The sequence below is a fragment of the Patella vulgata genome, chromosome 1 (genome assembly GCF_932274485.2).
Source record: "Patella vulgata chromosome 1, xgPatVulg1.2, whole genome shotgun sequence".
NCBI classification, from domain to species: Eukaryota; Metazoa; Mollusca; class Gastropoda; family Patellidae; genus Patella; species Patella vulgata.
Window position 1 is genome coordinate 76,021,815 of NC_065879.2, and position 26,609 is coordinate 76,048,423.

The 26,609-nt window shown below is 37.9% G+C and overlaps 1 long non-coding RNA gene across 2 annotated transcripts in view; it reads right to left on the bottom strand.

The window, feature by feature from the left end:
* Positions 1-8,912: 8,912 nt before the first annotated feature.
* The window catches only part of LOC126823724 (uncharacterized), a 55,238-nt gene continuing 37,541 nt past the window's right edge, over positions 8,913-26,609 (bottom strand). For both annotated transcript variants that reach the window (XR_007681280.2, XR_007681279.2), the window contains exons 3-6: positions 16,721-16,751; positions 15,992-16,135; positions 14,037-14,291; positions 8,913-11,755 (exon numbers count right to left, since the gene is read on the bottom strand). This is a non-coding gene — a long non-coding RNA (uncharacterized LOC126823724). The remainder of the gene's footprint in view (positions 11,756-14,036; positions 14,292-15,991; positions 16,136-16,720; positions 16,752-26,609) is intronic.

Sequence of the window (26,609 nt, forward strand, 5' to 3'; positions counted from 1 at the left end):
TTACCATGGATGGTGCTTTGGACGTAAAAGCTCCATGGTCGGTGAAGTTTGACATGTCCCTGGTTGTGTGTATCATTTTAAATTCATACATATCCTCCTCGGATGTTATTTGCTGAAGTTTCTCCTCCAGAATTTCTTTTTGTATGGGTTTGCAACATTTATTTCCAGGCTCATTTTCCTTTACCGCTCCAATCCCACACCAGGCCATAATCGATGACAACCACTGGTACTAGAACAATCTGATTTAAATACAGATCTATATTTCGTTTCGTTTTTTTATACTTTCGATGGCCTACACTACATGAAGATCTGACAAGTTATAGCGATAGGTCACGTCAGGGGTCAAAAGACCGACTTATAACCCTATGATGTCAGACATTTGATTAACCAATCAGCATTGATGTTACTAGTGGATTACCCACAGTTCAGTGCAAAACGGGCCTAAAGCTCGCCGTGACAAGACTTTTTCATTGGCTTATCCCTGACACCATTCAGAACACGAGTTAAATAACAACTCTTCCAGATCCAAGTGTAGTAAAGACAAGTAAAACGAAATTTTGAACTATAAAAACGAAACGAAATAGAATCTGTGTTTTAACCAGATTGGTACTAGAAATTAAAAATGAGGGTAAATTTGTATGCCACTGTAATTGGAATCATACTCATTAAAATACAAATTTGTTTCTTACGGGAAACCGAAAACCGGTCTAGCTTCACGATCCAACACAACAAACAATCCGGCTCGTGCAGTATCATCAACAGACGAGGGCCAGTCATACTAACCTAGGACAATTCCATCAACACTTATTTAGTCTGGTAACCCAATTTTAACAAATGCTTCAACATCCTCGCCCATGCATGCGTTACCATCTGCTGACAAGATGGCTTCAGACATCAAATGCGGTCAGGATGCTTATAATTGTCAGGGCACAAGTTGGTCTCAGCGGCCATGGAATCTGGAACAACCATTCCACATCAGTGCCACTAATCACTACAGAAGATAATTCACATGTCATTAACGATCAAGGTACTGGCATCTTTTCCCAGTAAGATCACGACATCATTGTTGATTTAAATTGACAAATAATTCGTGTTTTCAATGTCGAAGACTTTGGATGATATTGAGTTAGAGACTTGGCTACTTTAATTCTTTACCTACAACAATCAAGCATTCGTTACCACTGGATTTAGATATATTCCAGACAGTATGAAGGGACAAATTTGGTCAGACCAGTTTGTTGATTTTAGCTCTCTGATATATTTTTCCATTCCGCAAAAAGATAATGAGTCAGTGGTCTTGCATACAATAAGATCCAATTAGCTCAGGTGCAAAACGTAAGGAGATTTGGACCTTGCCACAAGGCAATTTATTACAAAAATTTCCTCAACACATCATGTCTTCAATTAAGTGCAGCAATAATATAAGGAACATGGCGTCAGTTTGGATTCCAATCTGCAACATCTTATGGTGAAGCTTTCCTTAAAGTAAGATCTCTTATAAAGTCCGACTGAGCAAATATTCGCGATAAGTTGTGGTGGAAGGCTATTTTCCCTACATTTAAACTCAATGTCACTCAAGGAGGCTCCATACAAAAATCTTCATTTCGTCTCCAAAACAGTGAAGTCTCCAACACCGAGTTCTTCAAAGTCCAGATTCGCACCGAATCATTCCTAAAAGGTTATTGTTCGTCCTTTGATTACAAGGGAACATGTTTGCAAACAATCTGCAAATTTGAAGCATGAATGTCCCATTTGTGGTTAGCAACACACCGCAACGTCCTGCAAATCAAGTTTCAACTACCAAAGAGAATACTACCGCAAAAAGTTGTTTTAATATGAGAAATAACGTTAATATTAGAATATTTTTGGCCCTGTGAAATTTTAAAAGTCACTCTAAATATTTTTACAAAGGAAAAATATACCCCCCCCCCCCTCAAAAAAAAAAACCCAAAAAAAAACCGAATTGACATTTATGCATATCTGCAGCCTCGTTTTGATTTTTTCCGTGAATGATGTCATACACGACAGACGTGAACTTCCCTATAGAACTAGAAGGCTATTGCAACTGAGCACTGCATGCCGTCATTTTGACTAACTGGAAGCATAAACATGGTCAATTGCGTTGATTGGGGATATACTAATATGCTAAAAGCACCAGCAATAAATCAGGAAGCACGTGTCTTTTTTTTTTTAAATTTCCAAGCGAGTCTGGGCACAGCGATGTCAACGAGGCGATGTCAAAACACACTTCTCTTTCTTGTGTTCGGAGAATTTTGAGTTATCTGCTTACGAACGTGACCAGTGCAATTTTAATAATATGTCGATCAAGATATAACAGTTATGTTTTCTTTCTATGTTAAAACTGTGCATTCTATGGCGAAACCGACACGCTTTCAAAATCTAGCAATAGAAAGGACTGGTGTACCCATAGCAACGAAATGTAAGCAACACAGCGTAGGCCTAGCCTAAATATTAATGTAAATTAATATCCCTTCTTCGAGGCGTCTTCCGCCTCAGTAGTAGGTGTAGACCTATGCCGATGATTTTGCAGTCGATCATAGATAGTCCTAGATGTAAGAAGTTCGTCAGATTTAACTAGGTAAATGAATGTGATAGAATTTTTTTTTCAGCGATACTATGCCGATCGACAAACTCAGATAAGCCCTACACTACTCCGAATCCGATGATAGTCCTGTGATTTGAACCGTTTTTAGCTACGTTCTCGTAGCTAGTTTAGGGCATATAATACCGTATTTCATAGTTTTTCTCTGATATATATTTTTGTCGATGAAGCGTGAACATCAACAGGGCCTAAATGAAGCGAAAAGTTATCGAGAATCGAAGGACTGATGATTAAGACAAGGTGTGTACGCTGTGTTTAGTGCCTATTTATCATTCTTCGTCGCAAGAAATGGTAGAATGTTCCGAACTATCATCGTCACCGTTGTTCCTCGCATTTCTAATTGGCTCGTTCTGACGGGGAAGAACATTCGGGGCGAAATCAATGTCTGACAAGCTGTCACTTTCTGCCGATGCCATATTGAAATATATATATCGACTGCTATAGGAGTGTCAACTCTTCACCTAAGGAACATCTACATCAAGTTTAAACATTCTACCTTAATTAAAAGCAGACTTGTTATGTTCCAAATGTATATATCGACTGCTATAGGAGCGTCGACTCTTCACCTAAGGAACATCTACATCAAGTTTAAACATTCTACCTCAATTAAAAGCAGACTTGTTATGTTCCAAAGTCTTGACCAATCAAATTGCTTATCGATCCTTAGCCTAAGCAGAAAATTCTCATCATCAACTTAGTCAAGGTAATGAGAAAATTAATCTATACTCGGAGCTTCATCACTCAATTAAAACCAAAGTTATTGGCCCCAAAGCATCAACCAATCAGATTGCTTATCTCTGCTTACCGTAAGCAGACAATGTTTATCATCGAACTCCATCAATGCATTCACCTAATGAACACCTACACCAAGTAGGAACGATAAGCAATTTAATTGTTCGAGACCTTGGAACACAATAACTCTAATGGCGCTAGGATGTTCACACTTGGCGTAGGTGTTTATTAGGTGAATGCCTTGGTGGAGTTCGAAGATGAGAATTTTCTGCCTAGTATAAGCAGAGATAATCAATTTGATTGGTTGATTCTTTTGGACACGATAACATTAGTTCTAATTAAAGATACATTATGGGAGACTTTAATAGAGAGTTGGCCATTCTTGCTATAACAGTTCAGAAATAGATGATGAAAGAACAATATATTGAAAATTTCAGTCAAATTACTTTATTCTGAACAAAGTTATCACCATTGTAATTTTTGACTAGTCAACTCTCTCTTCACCGTCTCCGAGAATGGTCGATCGTTTGATAAATAGGCGTTAACTCCACCTACATAATCTCGATTATCAAGTAATGTTTTCAATGGCTGTGGTACCGTTAAAGGCCCGGTCCCACTGCACTTACGGATGCAAAGAGGATGTAAAACGGGGGAAAAAAACATGCCCTCCGTTTGAAATTTCATCCGCGCCAAAACTTTTGAGCTGCACAAAACTTTTATAACGGATGAACTTTCATCCGTGTACGATGTAAATGCGCGACATATACGAGCACCAAACGTTCCATGTCCGTTATCATCCGTTAAACGTTCACTGTATCCTCTCTGCATCCTCGCAACTTACAACCGCTCCAGCTGAAAACGGAAAGAGAGAGGAAAGATAAGGTACATGGAACGACTATACATCGTTAGTAGCACGGAACTAGGAAGGATGTAAGCGTATGCATCTCGTATATAAAGTTTTCAAAACGGACAAAGCGTTTGTATCTGGGATGTATCTGGTATGTTGGAAGGATGTCTGGCGTTTGCCTAACCCGTTCGGAGCTGTCATCCACTTCCATCCGCTAGGCTTCCGATGAACATTCATTTAACATCCCCGCTACATACTTCCCACGTTCGTTCTTTTCCGTTCTGTTTTCGCAAATTTTCGTCAATTTTGTCCATTTCTGGAGCGGATGAAAACGGATTGAGCCACCCCCGAAAGTTTGCTCGTCCTCTGTGTCCTTTTTGCATACGTTTTGTGTCCATCGGCCACTGGGACCGGGCCTTAACGGATGAACTTTCTGCCGTGTACGATGTAAATGCGCGACATATACGAGCACCAAACGTTCCATGTCCGTTAAACGTCCACTGTATCCTCTCTGGGAATCCTCTGGGCATCCTCGCAACTCACATCCGCTCCAGCTGAAAACGGAAAGAGGGAGGAAAGATAAGGTACATGGAACGTCTATACATCGTTAGTAGCACGGAAATAGAAAGGATGTAAGCGTATGCATCTCGTATATAAAATTTTCAAAACGGACAAAGCGTTTGTATCTGGGATGTATATTGAAGGATGTCGGAGCTGTCATCCACTTCCATCCGCTTGGCTTCCGATGAACATCCCCGCTACATACTTCCCACGTTCGTTCTTTTCCGTTCTGTTTTGGAAAATTTTCGTCAATTTCTGGAGCGGATGAAAATGGATGGAGCCATCCCGGAAAGGTTGCTCGTCCGCTGTGTCCTTTTTGCATACGTTTTGTGTCCATCGGCCACTGGGACCGGGCTTTAACATATTCGGTTTGAGACGAGGTTGCAATTCAATTCGTATCACTTTTTTTACTACAAATTAAAAATAAGACTTTTAATATAGATAAGAAGCGTTTGAAAGGATTGGACCAATGAGGCATAATAATAATAGCCGACTGACTTTTTGTTAGCCTGCGTGTACTCTTGTACTGTAACTGGTAGGCCTAAGTAACTCCCGAAGCAGACAAATAGGAAACAGTGATCCAATGGGGCTGCAATTCAACTGGAGTGACGTTAGCTGCGATGTTTATCAATTTCCATAATTTTTCTGTAAACACAAGTAACAAAAGAGCGTATAGCCTAATACCGACATCCAAACTCTCATTTTAACCACAACTAAACATAATATCAAGGCCGGATATATATCGAACTTTCAATCAAATTGACTGACAGCTAGTCTCGCTCAACAGCGGCCTCGCTTCGTACACTCTTTCATTTAGCCTCGATCTAAAATTTCCGGGAGTATGACGTCAACGTAACGGTTAATCTCCGCTTACGACGCCATTTAAAAATTTAATCAATCAATGAAATCCAAGCCATCCGTGGGTCTACAGAGTTGATTTTGTGCTTTTTGTGTAAATAAAGATCGAATTTATAATTTCTATGACATCTGAAGCCTAAATAAAGACTTGTAATAATCAAATTTAGCTCTTGTATAATGTATGTTTAAGTGAAAGTGAGGACACTTGGTGTATAGTTTTATGAATGACATCAATAGTTTGACTAAGTTCGATAGTGAGCAATTTCTGCTCAGGGTAAGCTGAGCTATAAGCAATTTGATTGGTCGATATTTTGGAACACAATAACTCTCCTGGTAGAATCTTAAAACTTGGTGTAGGCGTACATTAGGTGAATGCCTTGATGGAGTTCGATGATAAACATTGTCTGCTTAACTTAAGCAGAGATAAGCAATCTGATTGGTTGATGCTTTGGGACACCATAACTTTGATTTTAATTAAGTGAGAGTGATGAAACTCCCGAGTATAGATTCATTATATCATTACCTCGACTAAGTTCGATGATGAGAATTTTCTGCTTGGGCTAAGGAGCGATAAGCAATTTGATTGGTCAAGACTTTGGAACATAAGTCTGCTTTTAAAGGGACAATAACACCCGTGCTGGCTTGAAAGCTCCAGAAAATAAATAATATCTATATCTAAGTACTAGATGTTTAAGTGTCCTACCTGTTGTGTAAATTATCCATTACATCCTATTTGACTTGTCCAGAGGGTTCGAAAATATTTTTAAATCGAAGTTTCATTTGAAAAGGTTTACGTTAGACGTTTCAAACCATTATGTTGAATTTTTCAAAATTTTTAAATAAGGTGTGTTAAGATGAAATTTGTATCATCAATTAATTGAAATATTCTAAAATAGTACAATTTGTTGACCAGAATAAAGATTGGGACATATTATTCAGTTACAACAAGAGTGGTATTGAGCCTTTAATTATGGTAGAATGTTTAAACGTGACAAATCGGCCCCGTTTGTCGCGACGCAGGAGCGCCATCACGTAGTGATCTCTAAAACTATTATGGCCACTTCCGCCTTCATTTCTATCGGGTTTGGAGCTCACAGTACGGCAATAAACTCACTCTAACTTGACTGAATGAAAAATCTAACATACCTTTCGACTTTGTGCAATAAAAATCTATAATTCTACTGATCTTTTTTTTTTAAAATCTTATCGGATTCCTGAGAACAGATCTAGGCCTATTTTCTTCATGATCACCATCAAAACATTGAAGAATCCATTATGTCGTAAATTTTATGTTAATTAGATTGCCATTACTTAGATTTTCCTTTTTCTCACTGTTTTATTGTCGATTTGGGATGATACGAATATTAAGTATATATTAAAGACGTCTCTACGCCAGTTGAGGACGTAGTAATAGTGTCTCGTAGGTAAACAAAGGCCAAGATAAACTATTAGTTTATATTATGAGAGAACATGTGTACATAAAATATGGCTGACCAACACGACGAGTAAACAGGAAAAGCGCCCTCGCAGAGAAGGGAAATAACTCGCAGAAAAGACAGTTCGATTACTCTCGATGAGAACAGTTCGGTTACGTCACGCACCAACTCGCACCGTTAGGGTACTAATTAATCTAAACTAAAACATATATTGGCGTGACCTCTTTTTTCTTTTCCTTATCTCCTAAGCGTAAATATAGAGAACATAATAATGTCAATTGAACACAGATTAAAAGTCTAATTCAAAGTCTGCCAGGTTCAGCAACAGATGTGGGCTCTGGGGGTTCTGTGTTCACTTGGTGGAGGAGATCAGACGACTGAGATGTGGTAAGAACCATAGGTATATCATACTGTACTGTATTCAAGTCAGGTGGCTCGGATTGATCATGACGTAAAGAATGAGATGACGTCTCCCTGGTAGTAGTGGTAGGTTCTATAGGGTGTTCTTCGTCGCTGGAGAGACATTCCTCAGCATCCCGATAAGGTACCGATTCCGAATAAACCTTATAACACTCTGACAACTTAACTCTGTAAGATGTTTTGCGTAATTGTCGACCACTAAATTTACAGACATTACACCATGTACCTTCGGTTTTGGTAACCAAATAACGTTGTCGGGCTTGTAATTTGTTGCCATCAGCATGAAGGTAAACTATATCACCAACACAGACAGGTGACGAACTGTGAATTTTGGCAGAAGGAGCCTTTGATTTTTCACTAAACTCGTGATTGCTATTGCGATTTGAATGCTGGTTTAAAATGAGTTCCCTGTCAACTACAGGTATTTGATCTGCAGAGAACTGGTCCCTTTGTGTCCACATTTCGCGAGCCGATAACCCACTTGATCGAATTCGAGTATTGAGTCTGGCAGTAGAGATAGCTAATGTTAGAGACGTGATAGGACCAGCGGTGGGCTGTTGTCTAAGAATTTCATTTTGCAACTCTTGAATGGCCTTTTCAGCAACCGGGTTTTTGTTAACATTTTTTACACGTCCTATTTTAACACGTAAACGATGGTACAGCAATAGTTGATCGTTCTGAAGTGCTTGAAATGCAGGAGCTGGGTCTGTTCGAATAATGGCAATGGGACCATAAAGTGGACAAAGTTCTACACAGAGTTTGATGAGAGCTTCCTTTACGGGTACTGCTGACTCGCTATTAATAAAACTGGAAACAGTGTAAGATGTGACGGTCTCTCGCAGCACGAGTATGAGTTGGAGCTCTCTCTTCATTATATCAGCCGCGAAAGATATACCAATAACTTCGGGAGGGTCAGATGTGGACTGTTCAATCAAAGTATGAGACTTTTTCTGTAAAGACGAGCATTGGTGACAGGACTCTGTAGTCTTGCTGACAAGTTTATCGAGATCCAAAGCAAAGAAGTGTCTCTTTACGGCGCGTGATAATTGGTGACTTGACGGATGATCAAGTGTGAGATGCAATGATGTCAATAAGCCATCAATGATTGAACGAGGAACAACTATACATTCCCTGGGAGGCTCGAGTGCTTCTGTGTGTTTGACTACAAGTAAACCATCCTTGGCAATAGTTATAGAATTTAGGTAACGCTTGACGTCCTTAATGTTAGTTAATTTCTTTGAAGGTCTCGTACCTTGTATGAGATGAGCATGGACACGTCTGAGGTCCTGACACTCGCCTTGGATTTCCTGCCACGCGGCCCTGTTCGTGTAGGGTAAAGTGGAATAATGGTCTGAGGTAGATGTCTTGCGAACTATGGTCTCGTGACACTTCCTTAGACATTTACTAACTAGGCCATCTCAAAATAACAACTATGAAAACATACATATAATTTTAATCAAATAATAATTCTTATATATACACAGTATACACAATTATAATATTTAATCAAATTTAATAAAAATAGAAAAATAAAATAAATATACAATTGTAGAATATATAATTCAATATTGTATGTTACACATAATTTGTAGACAGCATAGATCGTGTTTGGAATAAACACACAAAAACAGAAGTAGGAAGATATGTGTAAAAATGTTGATAATAGTGCCACATTCTGGTTGATCAAACCCACATCCCTGTTAAGTTGACCAAATACATTCGGTTAGACAGAAGAGAATGAATTGTGTATATGGTTGGTCATGTCTACCGTTAACACAATGACTGCGTGGCTTTTAGAATATTGCTTAATATTTGTCAAGATCAATGTTCGTCTAGCCACTTTTTGCAAAGCGTGTCCATTTTACGCGGGTCTATCAGGAATAGATGCACCGCCGCTAGAATTGGTGCATTCATTGAAGCGGTTCATTCATTGAAGTTCTGTGTAATATAATCGGAGAGTTTGGGAAGGAAAACCTTAAATTATCCATAAACTTAAAGATGCAGTATGCAAGAATTCAATGAAACGGTCGTTCGTTCTATACTAAAAAAAAAAGGTAGTGAAAAAGGAAGGTAATTGAAACAAAGTCATGCTTCACTTTTTCTTTTTTTACGTAAGAAACTTATAAAAATACCGTCCCTAGAAAATTCTCATGACCATTCTTACAAAAGCACAAGTCAAGTATAAGTCTAAGCACATTGTGACTGGTAAAGGTTACCATAAACTGAGACTACGATGCTCTTTAACGTCATAAAAACAACTTTGGTCTGCGAATTACGTCTCCATTTTCAGTCCACCACTCGGTAGTCTTGGTGCGTGGAGTCTGTATCAACGTTTAATGAAGATGTCTAGTCCATTCAATAACTTAGCCATCAGATAGTTGATTATTGACTAGCCATCTGAATAAATTTATATTTTATTTATTTACCATTTGAAACTAGAAAAACGATTTGCAATAGACAGGTTTAGCTCTTATAATGCGTCTTAAATAAATCGGACATTAAAAGCATCTGCCCAATCATTGTTCTTAATATAAATGCAAGATATTAGCATTAGAAAGAACATGTTTATAAATAAAACAAAATATGTATGATACAAAAGTACAAATATGTGAACTTCTCACATAACTTTAAAATGGTATCAGGCGTTCTAGAAAAAGAAAGCACTGTAATAAAAAATAAATTAGTGCCATTAAAGTTGTATTTAGTAAGTGGCCCTCGGAAAGATCCACTGCTCAATGGTAATAAAGAGGCAATATATTTGAAATAGAAAAGGACAACTTTCATACGTGGTAGTCATATCCCACGCTATAAATATACATGTATTTATAAAATTAAATGATAATGTTGTTTGTCGGATCGCAAAATTATGCAGTGGAAATACATTATTTTGGTGAAGGGTTTGTTTGGGTTTTTTTTTTTTGGGGGGGGGGGAATCTGCTGATTTTGAGAAAGCATAATTTTGTAATTATTTGTAGAATATAATAATAGGGATGCATGTTTAGCTATAAGTGGTAAGTTGTACTGAAGAGTTTTGTCCCTTGAGTCATATGTGGTGGCAAGAAGCTTTTGCAATGGGTCGAAGTAGAAAAACTGAAGCATTTATTAAAGCACGACGTGTCATGAGGTACAAGGAATCTGGTGTCCCTTTATATGTAACAATTTTGTTGTCAAAAGCATTTAATTTACTATTCAGGAGGGGACCTACGAACTTGTATTGTAACATTTGTTTGGTCACGATGGTGCCACCGATATGCGTTTAATTTACTATTCAGAGTTACGTTACTGTTGAATACATCAACGTTTTCATAAAAAAAGAGCAGATCAGCGTAAGTGTTGTTTTTTTCTTCTTCGAAATGGTACAAGGGCAGTTTTACATTATCCGCGCTTAGCACTATTTTCGTCACTGAATCCGTTTGAATAAACCAAAAGTGATGGCCAGTTTACGAGACCGGTTGCAATATTGGTAACGAGAAATAGTCGTATATATACATTAAGCTAACATCTACCTATGATTCTTTACTAACAAAGGCACTCAAATGGAATTTGCATTTGAATAGAAAAATATGTTGATAAAATTTTAAACCCAACGTAAGCGGTGATAAAGCATAATTTAACTGGATTATTACGTGTTGTCATAATTATTCTATTACAGTGGCGTATAAGACCTCTCGTGGTTGAAAAAGCCCGTTGCACATAAAATTATACATTACTAAATAATGATAATACTTTTTTTAAATGTTAGGTATTAAAACACCCAAAACACACCCATATACAGGATACTCGTCAATGCAATTCATAAATTCTATCACGATTTGAATTAGGAAAGTTTGAAAAGCCATTTAATAGTGAGGGTAATAGTATGACAACTCGCGACTCGGAATTTCGACAATGGTTTAGGAATATCACCCGATTAAAAAGAAGAATTCAATGATAGAGCCAGTGTCGCCAAAACAATTATTCCATTACCAGAACAATAATTCCAGCAAGTTTGGAAAACGCCACAGTAAAGAATGTAAACAACATAGCGGCAGGCGGGAGATGCACAAAGGTAATGGCAACCTTAAAATGCGTTAGCATAAAATGTAAACAATGGACACAAATTATCAAAATACAATATCGAAGATGAAAAACTAAAATGAAGTGGGTTTACTGGATGAACAAGGCTAGCGAGTTTGAGCAATATAACCAATCAGCAGCACCAATATAAGATGACGTAGACAATATGATACCGTCACTCTTTCTCACTGGGTTTCCTTTGTAACCATACCTTTATAAATTCTGAAATATATGAATATTTATAAAGGCACTATATGTAAGACTACAATCAAATATAGACCTTCAAACCATACATATTAACGAGTAGCTCGATGGAAAAAGGTGTGTGTCCAGGGGAGGGGAGGGGGTAATTGAGTAGACATGTCTCAGAACTTCTGATTTTATAACATTCTCTGGTAATCCCCCAGACTTTAAGCCACCCAGGACCATCCCCTGCTCAAATTCATAAACACGCCCCTAGTGAATAGTACTATTACTACACAAATTATTATCAATTTCATGTAATCTTAAACGGAAATTATGATTATGACCATCTAATGATTCCATTACTGTCTCCTGATTTTATGACGTTTCCCGTTTATCTCGTTTCTGTCCATGAAAAGATCGCGGGTTTGTTTTATTTAATGGACCAGATTACTACCTGAAGAACTCTTTTCGGTACTTTTTTCGTCGCATTTAAATGTAATAAACGAAAATGAAAAAAATCTCCCGGAAAAAGTCCATGAAGGACGCACGAAAACCATTTATGGGAAATACGAAATCCGATTTCTGGGAGGACAATTTGCCTACGAGCAAGATGGAGAATATATTGACCATTTGTTTATGTAAACCGGGGTTAGTGTCATGTGACTTATCAGTCCAGCAAAAGATATTTTGACAATCTTTTTTTCAAACCCATACTACATTAAATGGGCATTATGGGAGATAGATAAAGAGTTGACAGTTCTCGCTATAATAGTTAAAAAATTAATAACGCAAATAGAATATACTGAAAATTTCAGTCACATTGCTCCACTCTGAACCGAGATATTAGCTTTGGAAGTTTAGGCTAGCCTCGATCATCATTAGGCTAGTGATGGCACCGAGAGATGATTATGGTCTAGATAAGTTAATTAATGTCTAATTAATAATTTAGATAACATTTCAAGCCTAATGTATGTTTAACACTATTTTAGCGATGGACTTTGTCAACGATCTATATTGTATCACATGTAAAATGTGAATGATATAGGTAGAAACTTTTTGAATTATTCCACATAAAACATACATTATGCTAGAGCTGAATCTTCCTATTGCAGGTCTTTCTTTTTGCCTGAAATGTTATCTACATTATCAATTAGACATTAATTAACTTATCCAGATCATAATCAACTTTCGATGTCATCGCTAGCCTGAGATGTTTATTGGATTAGGTTCCGATGTGTTGTTCGACTTCCATTCCTGATTTAATCATGAAATGGATGATCAAGACTGATTTTTATCGTACCGACTTTAGTAATGATGATCGAGGTTAGGCCGAATATTCAATCGCTAAAATCCCGGTTCAGAGTGGATCAATTTGGCAGACATTTTCACATAAAATTGATTACACTCATTAAAGAAACTTTCAAAATATGCCCATTACCAACGTTGTCAAGGCACAGGTGTTCCAAGCTTATCTACGCAGGAAATTCTAATCATCGACCTTAAGTCACGATATTCACATAATGAACGTATGCATAAACTTGGAACATTCTACCTAAGAAACCGAATTTTGTATTCAAAAAGGGGTGACGGACAAAAAGAGAACGCTCATCATCGAAAAGTTTGAACATCCTACCGCGACTGGTTTTGTGCTTCAAAAGGTGTGACGGGCGGACAGCTGCTTGCTCATGCAGAAAAGGTTCAATATCGAACTCAGTAAAGGACGAACACCTACACCAAGTTTGAACATTCTACCTCAATTAAAAGCAGAGTTCTCGTGTGGCAAAACGGGTAGACAGAAAAGCGGTCGGGCGGACTCATTGTAATTCGTCCCCGCTTTCTTCCGCAGGCGAGAGGCATTGTTATGTGCACTTTGCGAGATTTCTCTAAGGCTTTCGTAGTTTTTGATATGATATGGAGATCTGCCGCACCCATGCAGTACGCCGGCTGCAAATATATGCAAGTGAAAAATATCGACAATATGTATTTCATAACTACAATTACAATAATATATATTCATGCTTACTATACATGTATAATGCTGTGTAATATTGCCAATAGAAATTAATCAGAAACATAGTAACGGGGTAACTTTGAATAAAATGCATATATCTGTATGACTTGATTATGACCCAAAATGCGTATTTTTTAAGGTATAGTTGATGACTACAGTATATACATTTTCATCCTTGTTTTGCTTGCCTTTAGCCATTTATCATTTAAGAACTTCATTAATTTGTCTTCAAAGAAATGAAAAATATTTAAAGCAGAAGTTATATGAGGGGTAAAATCAAATTTTAAAATGACCCCAGGTTCTTACCCTCATAATCTATTTTGCCCTCTTCATTAACTTTTGCCATATTAATGATGTCTTCTAGTTCTTCATCAGTGAGAGGCTCTCCAAGGTTTTTCATGGCTGATTTAAACTCTGTCAGTCCAATTAAACCTTCTGATTGCTTGTCAAAAACCCTAAAGGCGCTCCTCACTGTCTGTTCTTGATGTTCAGGGTCATCTACTTTCTTTAACTCTTCTTGCATAAAAGTATGAAACTCTCGATATTCTATTCTACCATTCCCTAAATTAATTAAAAGAGATACACCTGTCTGATTTAGGTGAAAATAAAGTAATGAAACGGTGTAACTGAATTGTTGTTTCGACAAGTTATTGGGTCGGCTCTGTACAATAAAATGTTTGTTTCAAAAGAGACTAATCGAAATGAATTGAATTGGGATTATACATCCTAATGACGCCATTTAATGTGCTGTATGGGAAAGTTTACCCGGGCTACGGCCTACTGTTATATCGCATTTCAACTGTCAAGGGTTCTGTTACGTGTACGCTAATGTGTACATACGCCTCGGGGTTTCATCCCATCCGAACAACTATATGTTGCCCTTGCCAGGGCCTCTGTCCTGTACCACTGACAAGGGGGTGGGGTAGGGGGCACGCTGGAAATCCCAATGAACTTTCTCGGCCAATACCGGGATTGGATATTGGATTTTCAGGTTGAAAAGCCAACGTTTTGTTCACTGATCCTCAGTTTCATTTCAATAACTAACCTGATTTACACGTTTCAAGGTAGATATTGGTAGTTTATTGACTGTTGTCATTAAGTACGAAACCAATCACCAATCCATATAGTGAACATATATGCGACGACAATCGTCTTTGTGAAGTGCTCAAACATGTCGACTCTTGATTTGTAGAGAAAGTGATCTAGTTTCTGTTGACATTTACACAGACAATTTAAATGACCTAGTTTGTGTTGAGGTCTCCTCTCTCTCGTTACAATATCCTAAGGAGGAGGTAGCGTGTCACTAAGCGACATGACATAAATCATTAAAAGGAATGTTGAATTTAAACGTTGGGAGTCTCCGTCAATCTCCGCTACCTTCATATATCACAAGACTTACACATAAGTTGCTACTTTTACTGAGCGAAACGGTCTCACTGGGCTATAAGACACCGTTGTTTAGGATCATTACACACCATTGCGATATGCGACAAAGTTCATTACTAAAGAAGCACGCGCAAGCGAATTGGTGGTAGTCATACATTTATATTCTGAATTTGATCTAGTTGTGTAACTCCGTTATGACGTGTAACGTAAGCGCTTGAATTGGGTTGTAATCTTTGATCTTGTTGAACAGGTAGCATCAGATGTCGTTTCATCTAACATATTCCATTGATTTCCAGGAGTGAAGTTATTCTAATTAAATTAAAAAACCGGATAACTCGTTTTTACCGGAGATGTTAGAGGTAAATGATATGAAACGCCCTGCTTTTCTGCACCAACGAGGATAATAATGAAGATGGGCAACGCCATGCAGTGTGCTATAAGAGGGCTTTCCCCGGACAGCTGGGTTCCAACAGCCAATGGTTAGTTTACCAATGGCACAACGACGAGTTCACGCCTCAAGAAAAAGACCCCAGATTCAGATAGTAAATAGAGAGAGAGAGAGAGAGATGGGGTTTAACGTCCACTCGACACAAACTAGGTCATTTCGGGACTAACATATGGTTTAATTTTATTTCCATAATTCGCTTGCGTGTAGGGGTCTTTAGCAGTGGGAGGAAACTGGAGGACCCGGAGAAACCCCACGGGGTTGGACAGGCGACCCTACTCCTTGTCACGTACAACCGGAAATTGAAACCACGCCAGTTGACTGGCACGTGCTAACCATTCGGCCATCCAACCCCTCTTCAGATAGTAAGCCTTCGTCTTTAAACAATAAAAGTTTGGAGATTGTCGATTGGTATTAGATTTAGGCCTACCTTCTTTATCTAATTCCTCCATATACATATGTATATCTTGGTCTGGCATCTCTATACCCATACATTTTAAAACTTTGCCTAATTCATTAGAGGAGATTGTATTATCGTGGTTTTTGTCGAATATACGAAATAGCTCTCGAATTTCTGAAAATAGACAACCATAAAAATACGAAACCTTAACAATACCAAATAGTTTCTGAACTAAACAAAATATAAAAAAACGAACCAGAAAAACAAAATGTGAAAAGGACAATTTCAAATATTCTGAAATAGAGAAAACATTTTAAAATACGAAACAATTCTCAAATTTCTGAAATACACAAGCACTAATATTTAAGACTTAAGATCTAGTAAACATAATTTCCCATTTTCCGTTCCATTCCTATGTAAGCTGCCACCTAGTTTGCGACAAAGGGTGATTAAACTATTGCTGTTTGTAAGTCAACGAAGCCTCCGCCAATTGTCAGCCACGTCGTCCGCGTGATTCTTCTTGTTTATCACGATTTGAATGTTTTGAAAATGACCTTAAAATTTGTTGATATGTAGATCATTGGCGAGCTGTTCACGAAGTAAGCTATAATTCCATGAATACAAACTCAAACACAGCGTTTATAATTTCTCTAGATAGGAGTGATAATAGGGAAATGTCGTAAGGGGTCGTAAGCACTACTCTGTCAAACACTACGAAGTATTACATAAACCAGAGGAGGCGTAATTATAAATGCTTACCTGCGTCCATTTCTTTATCTCTCTTTTTACCCTGCAAAATATACAAGACTGTTAAGATACCTGTCGATCATATCAAACCACAAACCATTATATCTGTTATTGTCTTACAGATAATAAAGTCTATTCTTGACAACCAGGACTATCATGTGCCCACAGATGTCAACCTCATTTTTACTGGCGAAAGGGATCACGATTTGTAGTCCATTACTGATGACGTATATGATTTATAATAATTCCAAAGTGGGTATATAGGGTTACAAAAAGCGAAATCTATTTTTAGCATTGTTTACGGTCCTGACGAAAAAAATGCCAATCTTATTAAAATCTGATTAAGATCTTTATCTCGTTGCGTTTTTAAATGACATACTTTAAATGGCATAAAACGGAATTTTAAACTATAAAAAACGAAATGAAATAGGATCTGTGTTTTAATCAGATTATGCATGCGGCAACCGGAATTTCATTTTCCTATTAACGTTTTTATGGTATCCCCCTGGAAAATAGCAAAACAAAGATTGTGCAGATTTTTTTTTTATTTTTAAGGGGAGTAGAACAGTAGGACGTTAACATATTTCATTTCATGTGTATTAAAAGTGTAAAACGGGTTAGAACATTGTAAACTAGCATTCTAATGGCATTCCTTGTGCCAAAGGGCGTGGTTTGGAAGTCCCGCTTGTAAGTGACAAGGATTGGGATGGTCTGTCCAACCTCGTAGGTTTCCCTGGGCCCTCCGGTTTCCTCCCACCGGTAAAGACCCAAACGCACAATGACTTAGTTTGTGTCGCGTGGACGTTAAATCCCATTTGTTTCAGTCTCACAATACGAGAGACGTAGTAGGTTCAATGAAGTAAAAGCTTGGTACGATCCCCGCGTTGGTTGGAAACGTTCTTCAGGGTTTTACAGTGTTTTTTGCACTGGGTAGATGAAGACAGTGAGCCTGGCAAGAAACAACGTATAGTTGATCGCATGGGAAAGAGAGAGAGAAATGGGGTTTAACGTCCACTCGACACAACTAGGTCATTTCGGGACTATGATCGCATGGGAAGGTAAATCAAAGTACATGTTGGCGGCGATGTGAAGTTAGCTTGTGGTTCGTTGTTCGAGCAGTTTCATATTGGCAAATAACGAACAACGAACCAATTTGTTGTTCGGTATTTGCGAATAACGAAAAACGAGCTGGTTTGTTGTTTGTTATTCACCAGATATGGAATTATTTATAGAATAAAGGCACTTTTGTAGGGAATACGCCGGGCGTGGGTTTATAATTATCCTAACTGGTTCATAAAACTTCAAAGTCTTGGGAAATAGATTCTAACAACCTGTCTTTCCACTCGAACAACGAGCAGTTTCACATTGTCGAATAACGAACAACGAGCCAGTTTGTGGTTCGGTATTCGCGAACAACGAGCTGGTTTGTTGTTCGTATTCGCGAATAACGAACAATGAGATGGTTTGTTGTTCGGTATTCACCATAGATATGGAATTAGTAATATAATAAAGGAATTTTTGTAGGGAATACGCCGGGAGTGGGGTTTTATGGGCATAATTTGATTATAAACCAGGTTGTTAGAATCTATTTCAAAGTTGTTGAAATCTATTTTCCAAGACTTTGAAGATTTATGAACCAATTAGGCTAATAAAAACCCACCCCCGACGTATTCCCTATAAAAGTGCCTTTATTATATTACTAATTCCATATCTGGTGAATAACGAACAACGAACAACAAGCTATCTTCACGTCGCTCACCTTCGGCGTTGGCATGCACGTTGGAATTCAACGAAGTCAACTCCATTTCATTTCACATATATAAAAACTTTTATGCCTTTAAGACAAGATTCGTTTGATTTTATTTCATGTAAACCCGTACTTGGTTCACATCCACTACTTGAAACAAGCGGACGTTAGTGTAGAAACATACTCTGTGTGTTTTATAACCTATTAAATGCAGTGGCATCTGTTCAGTTGAAATCCTAATAAAATGTTTCTGATTCTTGCTCAGATCTCCTTTGATTTATTTTGTAAAACTCACAGCAGCGTTTTATCTTCTGGCAGGACCTCTTATCAGTAGCGATTTTTGTTTGATCAGCATTATACTATTTTTAACCTCTGTATACGGATGCGAATTAAAATACTTCATTACAATGCCGAACAATGCATGCGTCTTGCCTATAGTATGTTTGAACACGGGTGTTCTCTGAAAGTCGGTTGATTGATTGTACTGACTCATATGTACTATCAGACTTAAGTGTTTTTGTTCTAACAATGAATGAAAGAGATGTGCGATTGGTTAAAAGCTGTATTGGAGTATTTCCTTGCCAGTCAGGCATATATAGCACATCTTGCGCTGCTGTTATCAGGATGTCTTTGAAGTCCAAATCATGGTCGTACATGATATTGAACATGCGTACCGGGTCCTTAAAAGCGGGTTCAGAAGCTAATAGTTTGTGCCGTGAGCACACATGACCGGATTAAGAGCGTGGGTGGGTGAGCTGACTGGGCTGCAGCCAGGGGCCCCAATATTAAACAAATGAAATGAAATGAAATGAGGTTTAACGTCCTACTGTTCTGCTCCTATACTGGGCTAATGAAGACGGGCATACGCCATACAGTGTGCTATGAGGGAAATTTTGCCCGGGCAGCGGCACTATCGCCTACTCTTATATCGAATTCCAACTGTCAGTAGATCATTTACGTGCATTCCAATATATACACGGGACCTCGGTTTTTCGTCCCATCCGAACGACTAGACAGCTGTCCTTGTCAGGCCCTACGTCCTGCATCACTGACAAGGGGGAATTCAGGCTAGGGAGCCAGCGCCTTACCCACTTAGGCACGTGATCCCCCAAATAATATTAAAGAATATGACATTATTTTGTATATGTTTGTGCCAAATAAATCTATCTATCTACCATACAAACATACAATTTGCATTTGTGATGCAATGGTCCCAGTGACATTTTAAGCCAGAGCAGCATGTAGGCATGTACCGTTTGTCCTTTACAGCATTTTTCATACGATTTCAAGATTTTTCGATTACTTCTTTGGGAACAGGAATTAAGGCTTTTTTCACACAAGACCGTACCTAAGCACCCGATTAAACCGGTTGCCGAGGTCAAATAACAAAAGAATTACAAGCCTACAACTTTAGACAATTATATTTTAATAGTTCAATTATTCTTAAGACAATTACTAAAAAGTCTTACTATAATAACATTTAAAATGAAATAAAGAAACCAATAAAAGTTACCATCCCTTGTGAAGGTTATCTCGGTATGTTTGTAGATTATTCAATAGTTTATCATGGGGTACATCTGTTTTGCGCGCTTATACATCGTCTATATTTACAAAGCATTTATAGGCCAATATACTCAATTTTAAAGATTTGAGTTTTAATCTAATAACTACTCTGGTTAATTTTAAAGGAGCTGGTTCACTATTTATGTGTCATGATGGAGCCACGGTGGATAGTGAGAAAAGCGTTGGCTCATTGACTGGGAGGTTCGGGGTTCGACCCCGGGGTTTGCCGAGAAAGTTCTCGAGATTTTCCAGCGTGGTTCTCTGTTGTGGAAGGAGTATGGTGAAGGGTCATGGCAAACAACAACGAGTGGACATCAGAACGCGCGGACATCCGTGACTGAGTTTATTATGCAATTATATTTCCTAGTAATTAGAAATATCGTACTTTCAGCTAGAAACAAAATCTGTGGGCCGAACAGTTAACCTAATTAATTATTGTGCTCGAGGGAGCATATCTTTAGCTTTATAGATTGTTATCAATTTCCATTTCCTTATATTGTTTGATATATTGAGTATTACGAGTTATTAAGACAAGGTTTAGCTATAAATCTTTGATTCACTTTGTAATAGGACTGCCTTGGTTATAAAAATGAAATGAAATGGGTTTTAACGTCCTACTTTTCTCTGGGTTGGATTTTGTTTTAGATCGGTTAGAAGTTGATTGCCCATCACGTTATTTTAAAGGTGGCAAGTCTTTAACCCAATATCACCTACAGTCTGCGACATTGCAAACACGACTTATTGGTCAATTTAAATCAACACTGGCGTTGTTATCTTACCATGAAAAGATTGCCTTCTGATATCCAATATTTATGACAAAATGAACATTTTAAAATTGGCAGAATGCTTTCGAGCGCCATGTTTAATGAAGCGACTCGATGGATACTACCGGACGTGAAAAATTCCGGCATACCTTAGAGGAGTTTTGGGATGTTAACTTCATCGGTATTTTTTTTTTCCAGTAGATAAAAAAATGGCCTAATTTCAATAATTGACCCGCTAGAACTCGGGGAAAGCCAATAGCTCTAGATATTCACTTGATGTCATCAGGATTTTTTTCAACAGTGGAACATTTGCTTAACTACTTACTATACTAAAAATTGCCCTGCTTTACTTGACCCAATGTCACCTACAGTCTGCGACATTGCAAACACGACTTGTTGGTCAATTTAAATCAACACTGGCGTTGTTATCTTACCATGAAAAGATTGCCTTCTGATATCCAATATTTATGACAAAATGAACATTTTAAAATTGGCAGAATGCTTTCGAGCGCCATGTTTAATGAAGCGACTCGATGAATACTACCGGACGTGAAAAATTCCGGCATACCTTAGAGGAGTTTTGGGATGTTAACTTCATCGGTATTTTTTTTTTCCAGTAGATAAAAAAATGGCCTAATTTCAATAATTGACCCGCTAGAACTCGGGGAAAGCCAATAGCTTTAGATATTCACTTGATGTCATCAGGATTTTTTTCAACAGTGGAACATTTGCTTAACTACTTACTATACTAAAAATTGCCCTGCTTTACTTGAAAGGGTGGTGAAGGAATTTCAACCGGCCTATTACAGTGTGCTTCGGCCTTATTTCGATTTTTAACTCTTAGGATGTTTTTAACGTGCTAATGGCATATCGGGAACCGAGGGTTTTTTTTTTTACCCCATCGGAACAACAAAAAGCGTGACCTTACGAACCATTATGGTTGGAAAACACATCTGGCTAATCACGTGGACCTTTCTAGGCAAACACAGGAATCAAGCATCGTCTTCCTCGTTCTAGTCACTCATTACAAAATATTGTTTACGTGATTCATTTCAGTTCCATAATTGGAATATGCGGTTAACAGAGGGCGCAAGTCATTCGATCTTAACCAAACCAACAGCTTTATGACTTTTACTATACTCTTCTGGTAAGAAAGTGAAAACGTGTTTTCTGCGTGTTTTCTGTTTATGTTGTTGTTCGTTGGTCTCTCTCCAAGCTAATTACGGTCACTCTAGATCGAAGAAGCGACAATCCGGACCACTAGCCCATTCCAACCCTCCCCCTTTCCTTTTATATCGAGTTGTTATTTATATATACATCATTGGACGATTATTGTCACTCTATAGATAACTGTATATCAATAAATGATGTACACGATGCTCAATAGTTTATTCATGCTTCAACGAGTGTATTGTATTCATTTATACGATAATGGCAATCACAATCAATGTACCCTGGAACACACGTAAACCATAATGCTTTGTTTGTGATGGCGTGACGATATAGCTAGTATTGTATCAACTATAATCGTACAGGTTAATAAAGGAAAATTGAAATGAAATGGGGTTTAACATACCGTCGTGTGAGAAACAAAATGCGGGATAATTAAGACGGGCATACACCATGCAGTGTGCTATGAGGGACATTTTGCCCAGAAAGCGGCCTTACGGTCTACTCTGATTTGTAATTTCAGGGGTTAATTTACGTACCCATTGTCTCGCTTGTTCCTCCCATTCGAAAGTTTGGAAACTTGCTTGCTAGACCCTACGTCCTACACCATTAACAAATTGGAAAATACTACCAATACCCGGGATCGAACCCCCTTTCTCCTGGTTAGTGAGTCTGCGCCTACTAACTCGACAATAATAAAGGCAAAATCCAACATTTTTTTCTCGGAGTAAAACTGGTTAAATGTGTGCGTGTGGCTCTACGAATCTTGTATTCTAGTCTCAGAGTAACTATCTGAACCCTTTTTTTTGTTATAAAAACAATACAAACAACCAGTTGTTTAGATGAGTTTGAGACAAGCCTTTAGACTAGCATTGCCCTTGTGTCTTGGTAAACCTGTCCAAACCTCCGCCAAGACCACACTGAAAACTTTCCGCTAAAATTTCTGTGTTTTTTGGGTGGTTCTTTCTGGTTTTACAGTTACTTATTATAGGTCATTCAATGATAAAATGGAGGCAAGGGCTCTAAAAGTGTCCGATATAGTCTTATTTCTAAACGGCTTTAAACATAATCTGTTGGTCTCATTTGCATATTTAATATAAACCAAGGTAGTAGGCTATTCGTTTTATGTCTCGGATGTATACATATTCGGGGGGTTGGATGGCTGAATGGTTAGCGTGCGCGTGCTGTATCATAAAGTCTGTCATTGAGTCAAGTGGCGTGGTTTCGAATCCCCAGTTGTACGTGACAAGGAGTGGGGTCGCCTATCCAACCTCGTGGGTTTTCTCCGGGTCCTCCGGTTTCCTCCCACTGCTAAAGACCCCTACGCGCAAGCGAATTATTGAAATAAAATTAAACCATATGTTAGTCCCGAAATGACATAGTTTGTGTCGAGTGGACGTTAAACCCCATTTCTCTCTCTCTCCGTATACATATTCCATAAAAATGTACAAAAGTAAAACGCCCCCCCCCCCCTTACGCATGGTTTTCGTCTCAGTCGGCCCTTTAGAATCACCAAACCTAAAAAATTCTAATAAATAATAAATTCTAAATCTTGTTTTTGTTTTATCTTATTACATTAACAAAACATACCGACTGCATTACATCATATATTTAGATTGGCGTAGAATTCAAAACGGGATGATTTCATTTTATTTCCGACAAAACATATCTGGACCCCAACGTGAAAACATAAACAAAAGCGGATCCCAAAGGGCAACCAAAGAGGGATTAAATCGGCCAATATGCACTAAGAATTCATCAGCAAGACCTTTTCCCGTCCCTTTTGTGATGTTCGGAAATTTGAATTCATTGATTGGGAAGATGGTCAAGGGTGGTAGTTAGCCCCAACTCTGTTTATGGAGTTGGGTGGGGATTAAACATACATTATGCAAGAGCTAAATCTGTCTATTGCAGGTCGTTTTTAAGGCCTGAAATGTTATATAAACTATTAATTAGACATTGATTAACATGGCAAGACCATAATCAACTCTCGATGCCATCTTATGTGTAGGATTTTCATTAGATATGAATCATATCTGCTGTTCAACGCCCACTCATGATTAACCTCAAAATGAATAATCGGGATATCTTTATTATCGTTACAGTGGTAACAATGACAATCGAGGATACAGTGTTTTTAAATGAGGTTTTCTCGGCTCCGAGTGAAGTATTGAAATTTTCGGCATATTTTTTAACTATTATAGTGAGAACTGCCAACTCTTTATCTAATCTCCCAAAATGTATCTTTAATATACTATCATTAAAACTAGAGAATATTTGTCTTAGGTAATATGGATTTGTGATACTATCAATGAAGAATCAGAACCGGACCTCAAGGAAATCAAATGAAAACGGCATGCAGTGTGTTATGCCGCAATTTTGCCTGCAATTTTGCCCTGACGGCCAGTCTTATTTCAATTTTCAACGGTAGCCGAAGGTCAATAGTAAAGACTATTTATAAGGCCTCAGTTTCTCCTCTTATCCGAACGACTAGACTCTTTTCAGGTCCTCCGTCGGACACAGCTGTTAATGAGAAACCATGATCAGCTTTTCTTGGTCAATGTCGAGGTCTAACCTGCGATCTCCTAGTCATCAAGGAATCGCCATACTCACCGTGTCCCCGTACGCAGGACAGAAGATAAAAATATCTAACTATATAAAACCTATTCAACGTCGGGTAAACAACTTTCTGAATTCACATAGGAATAATTTAACTAAGTAAAAACCTCGCCACGTTATGGTGAATAATTTGGTTAGTGGCCAGATTCACACATACGAGATTAAGGCATAGTAAGCGGTGTTAATGACAGTGCGACTCCCCAAGGAAAGGGGACCGTATGCGGTTAATAATTGTCTTTCTAGCTAATGCTAAACATCACACCTGTTATACAGTAGTAATTTGATTAGTCACCGAGTCTTGCCAATTTTTAAATTGCCGTGTCTGAAAAGCGTCATTGAAATTTCCAGCAATATTTAACAGTAAAACCTCTTAGTAAAGACCATAAATAATGACACATTCTATACACTAACAACCAGAGCTTATTGGTAAAGAAAATACCATACAAGACCAGAGCACATTGGTAAAGAAAATACCATACAAGACAGGAGGTGTCATGTATTGATAGAGTTAAAGATTCTATGCGTGATTTTTGTCTACAGAATCCATTGAAAACTACAATATTGTCTCTAATAGCGATGTCAGTCCAAAAAGGAGTTCAATTCCGTTCAATATCCATAGATCTATGTAACAAGACGACCTCCGTCTTTATTTGCCCGTGAACCAAATTGATGGGTCTGTTTTTAATTTGATTGAATCCCAGTTGGGAAATTATCCAGCATTAGTATTTTGATTTTGTTTTCTTAATAAAAGTTTAAGCACATATTAACGTCGATTAAGCATTGGGAAATTCCCCAAAAATGACAAAACACGTATGTGTGGTTATATTTTTATACAATCTCATCTCTGGTATATCGTGCGTTCTTGATAAAATAGCAATGTTCTCCCTTGAAAGGCTATACCAGCTATTGAAAAATGATATTTTGTCACTATGGACGTTATTTTGAAAGCGATTAATATATTTGTAAAACGTGTATCATGTCTCGGTATTGCTTGTTATTTTATCTACTAATTTTCATAAAAAGTCATTATAGCTTTCTTTACAATTTTGAAACTGCGGTGGCTCGCTCACTTGCAGGTCCCACTCGCTTCTGGTGTTGGTTAAGAAAGGTCTTCGCTTTTTCCGGGATGGTTTCTCGTTAACAGTGATACAGACAGGACCTAATGATAACGAACGGCGTCTAGCTGTTCGGATGGAACAAAAAACCGAAGTCCCGAGTAAAAGAACCCCTGACAGTTGGAATTCGAAAGAAGAGTAGACCGTTGCACAGCTGTTCGGTCACAATTCCCCTCATGGCGTGTGCCCGTCTTCATTAGTCCGGGTGGAACAGAAAAGTAGGACGTTTTACCTCATTTCATTTCTTTACAACTATATTTGAGCAGACGGGAAGCAAATGTAAAGTCTATAGGGGTGATGGGGTGATTAATTAATAGCCATATTTTGAAGTTACTGTGTTCCAGGAGAGTTATCTGTCAATCATATTTCCGAAGTACAAGAAAAACATTTTAAATAGCTGTAGAAAGATAAGCACCTGTTTTGTTAGTCTCTTAGATATTCAATAATGGTTAATTTGCCGAACTGCGTTGTTATCCAAATGACAGTCTTGCGATAGGGAGGACAAGTTGACATTCCTAGTCGTACATGTATAATCACATATGGTCTACCAGAATAGACAAATCAGAATATGCTGATACGTTGTAGAAAGATAAGCACGTTTTCTACTATTTTATAAGATATTCAAGAATGGAAATTTGCCGAACTATTGTCAATTCAAAGTGATGCCCCTGCGACAGCCAGGACATTTTGACAATGCTAGAGGTATATGCATGATCACAAATTGTATACCATCAGAATATGCTGATATAAACAATAATTGATATTGAACAAGAAAGGTTAACCATTTATTTCTATAAGTGGCTTCGAATAATTATCTTTAAAATTATTTAGATTCTTATTCATATATGTAATGGCTAAACAGAAAACGCATGTTCAAAGATGTTAACACAAGCATTAGTCTACACAAAACCAATTATATTCTC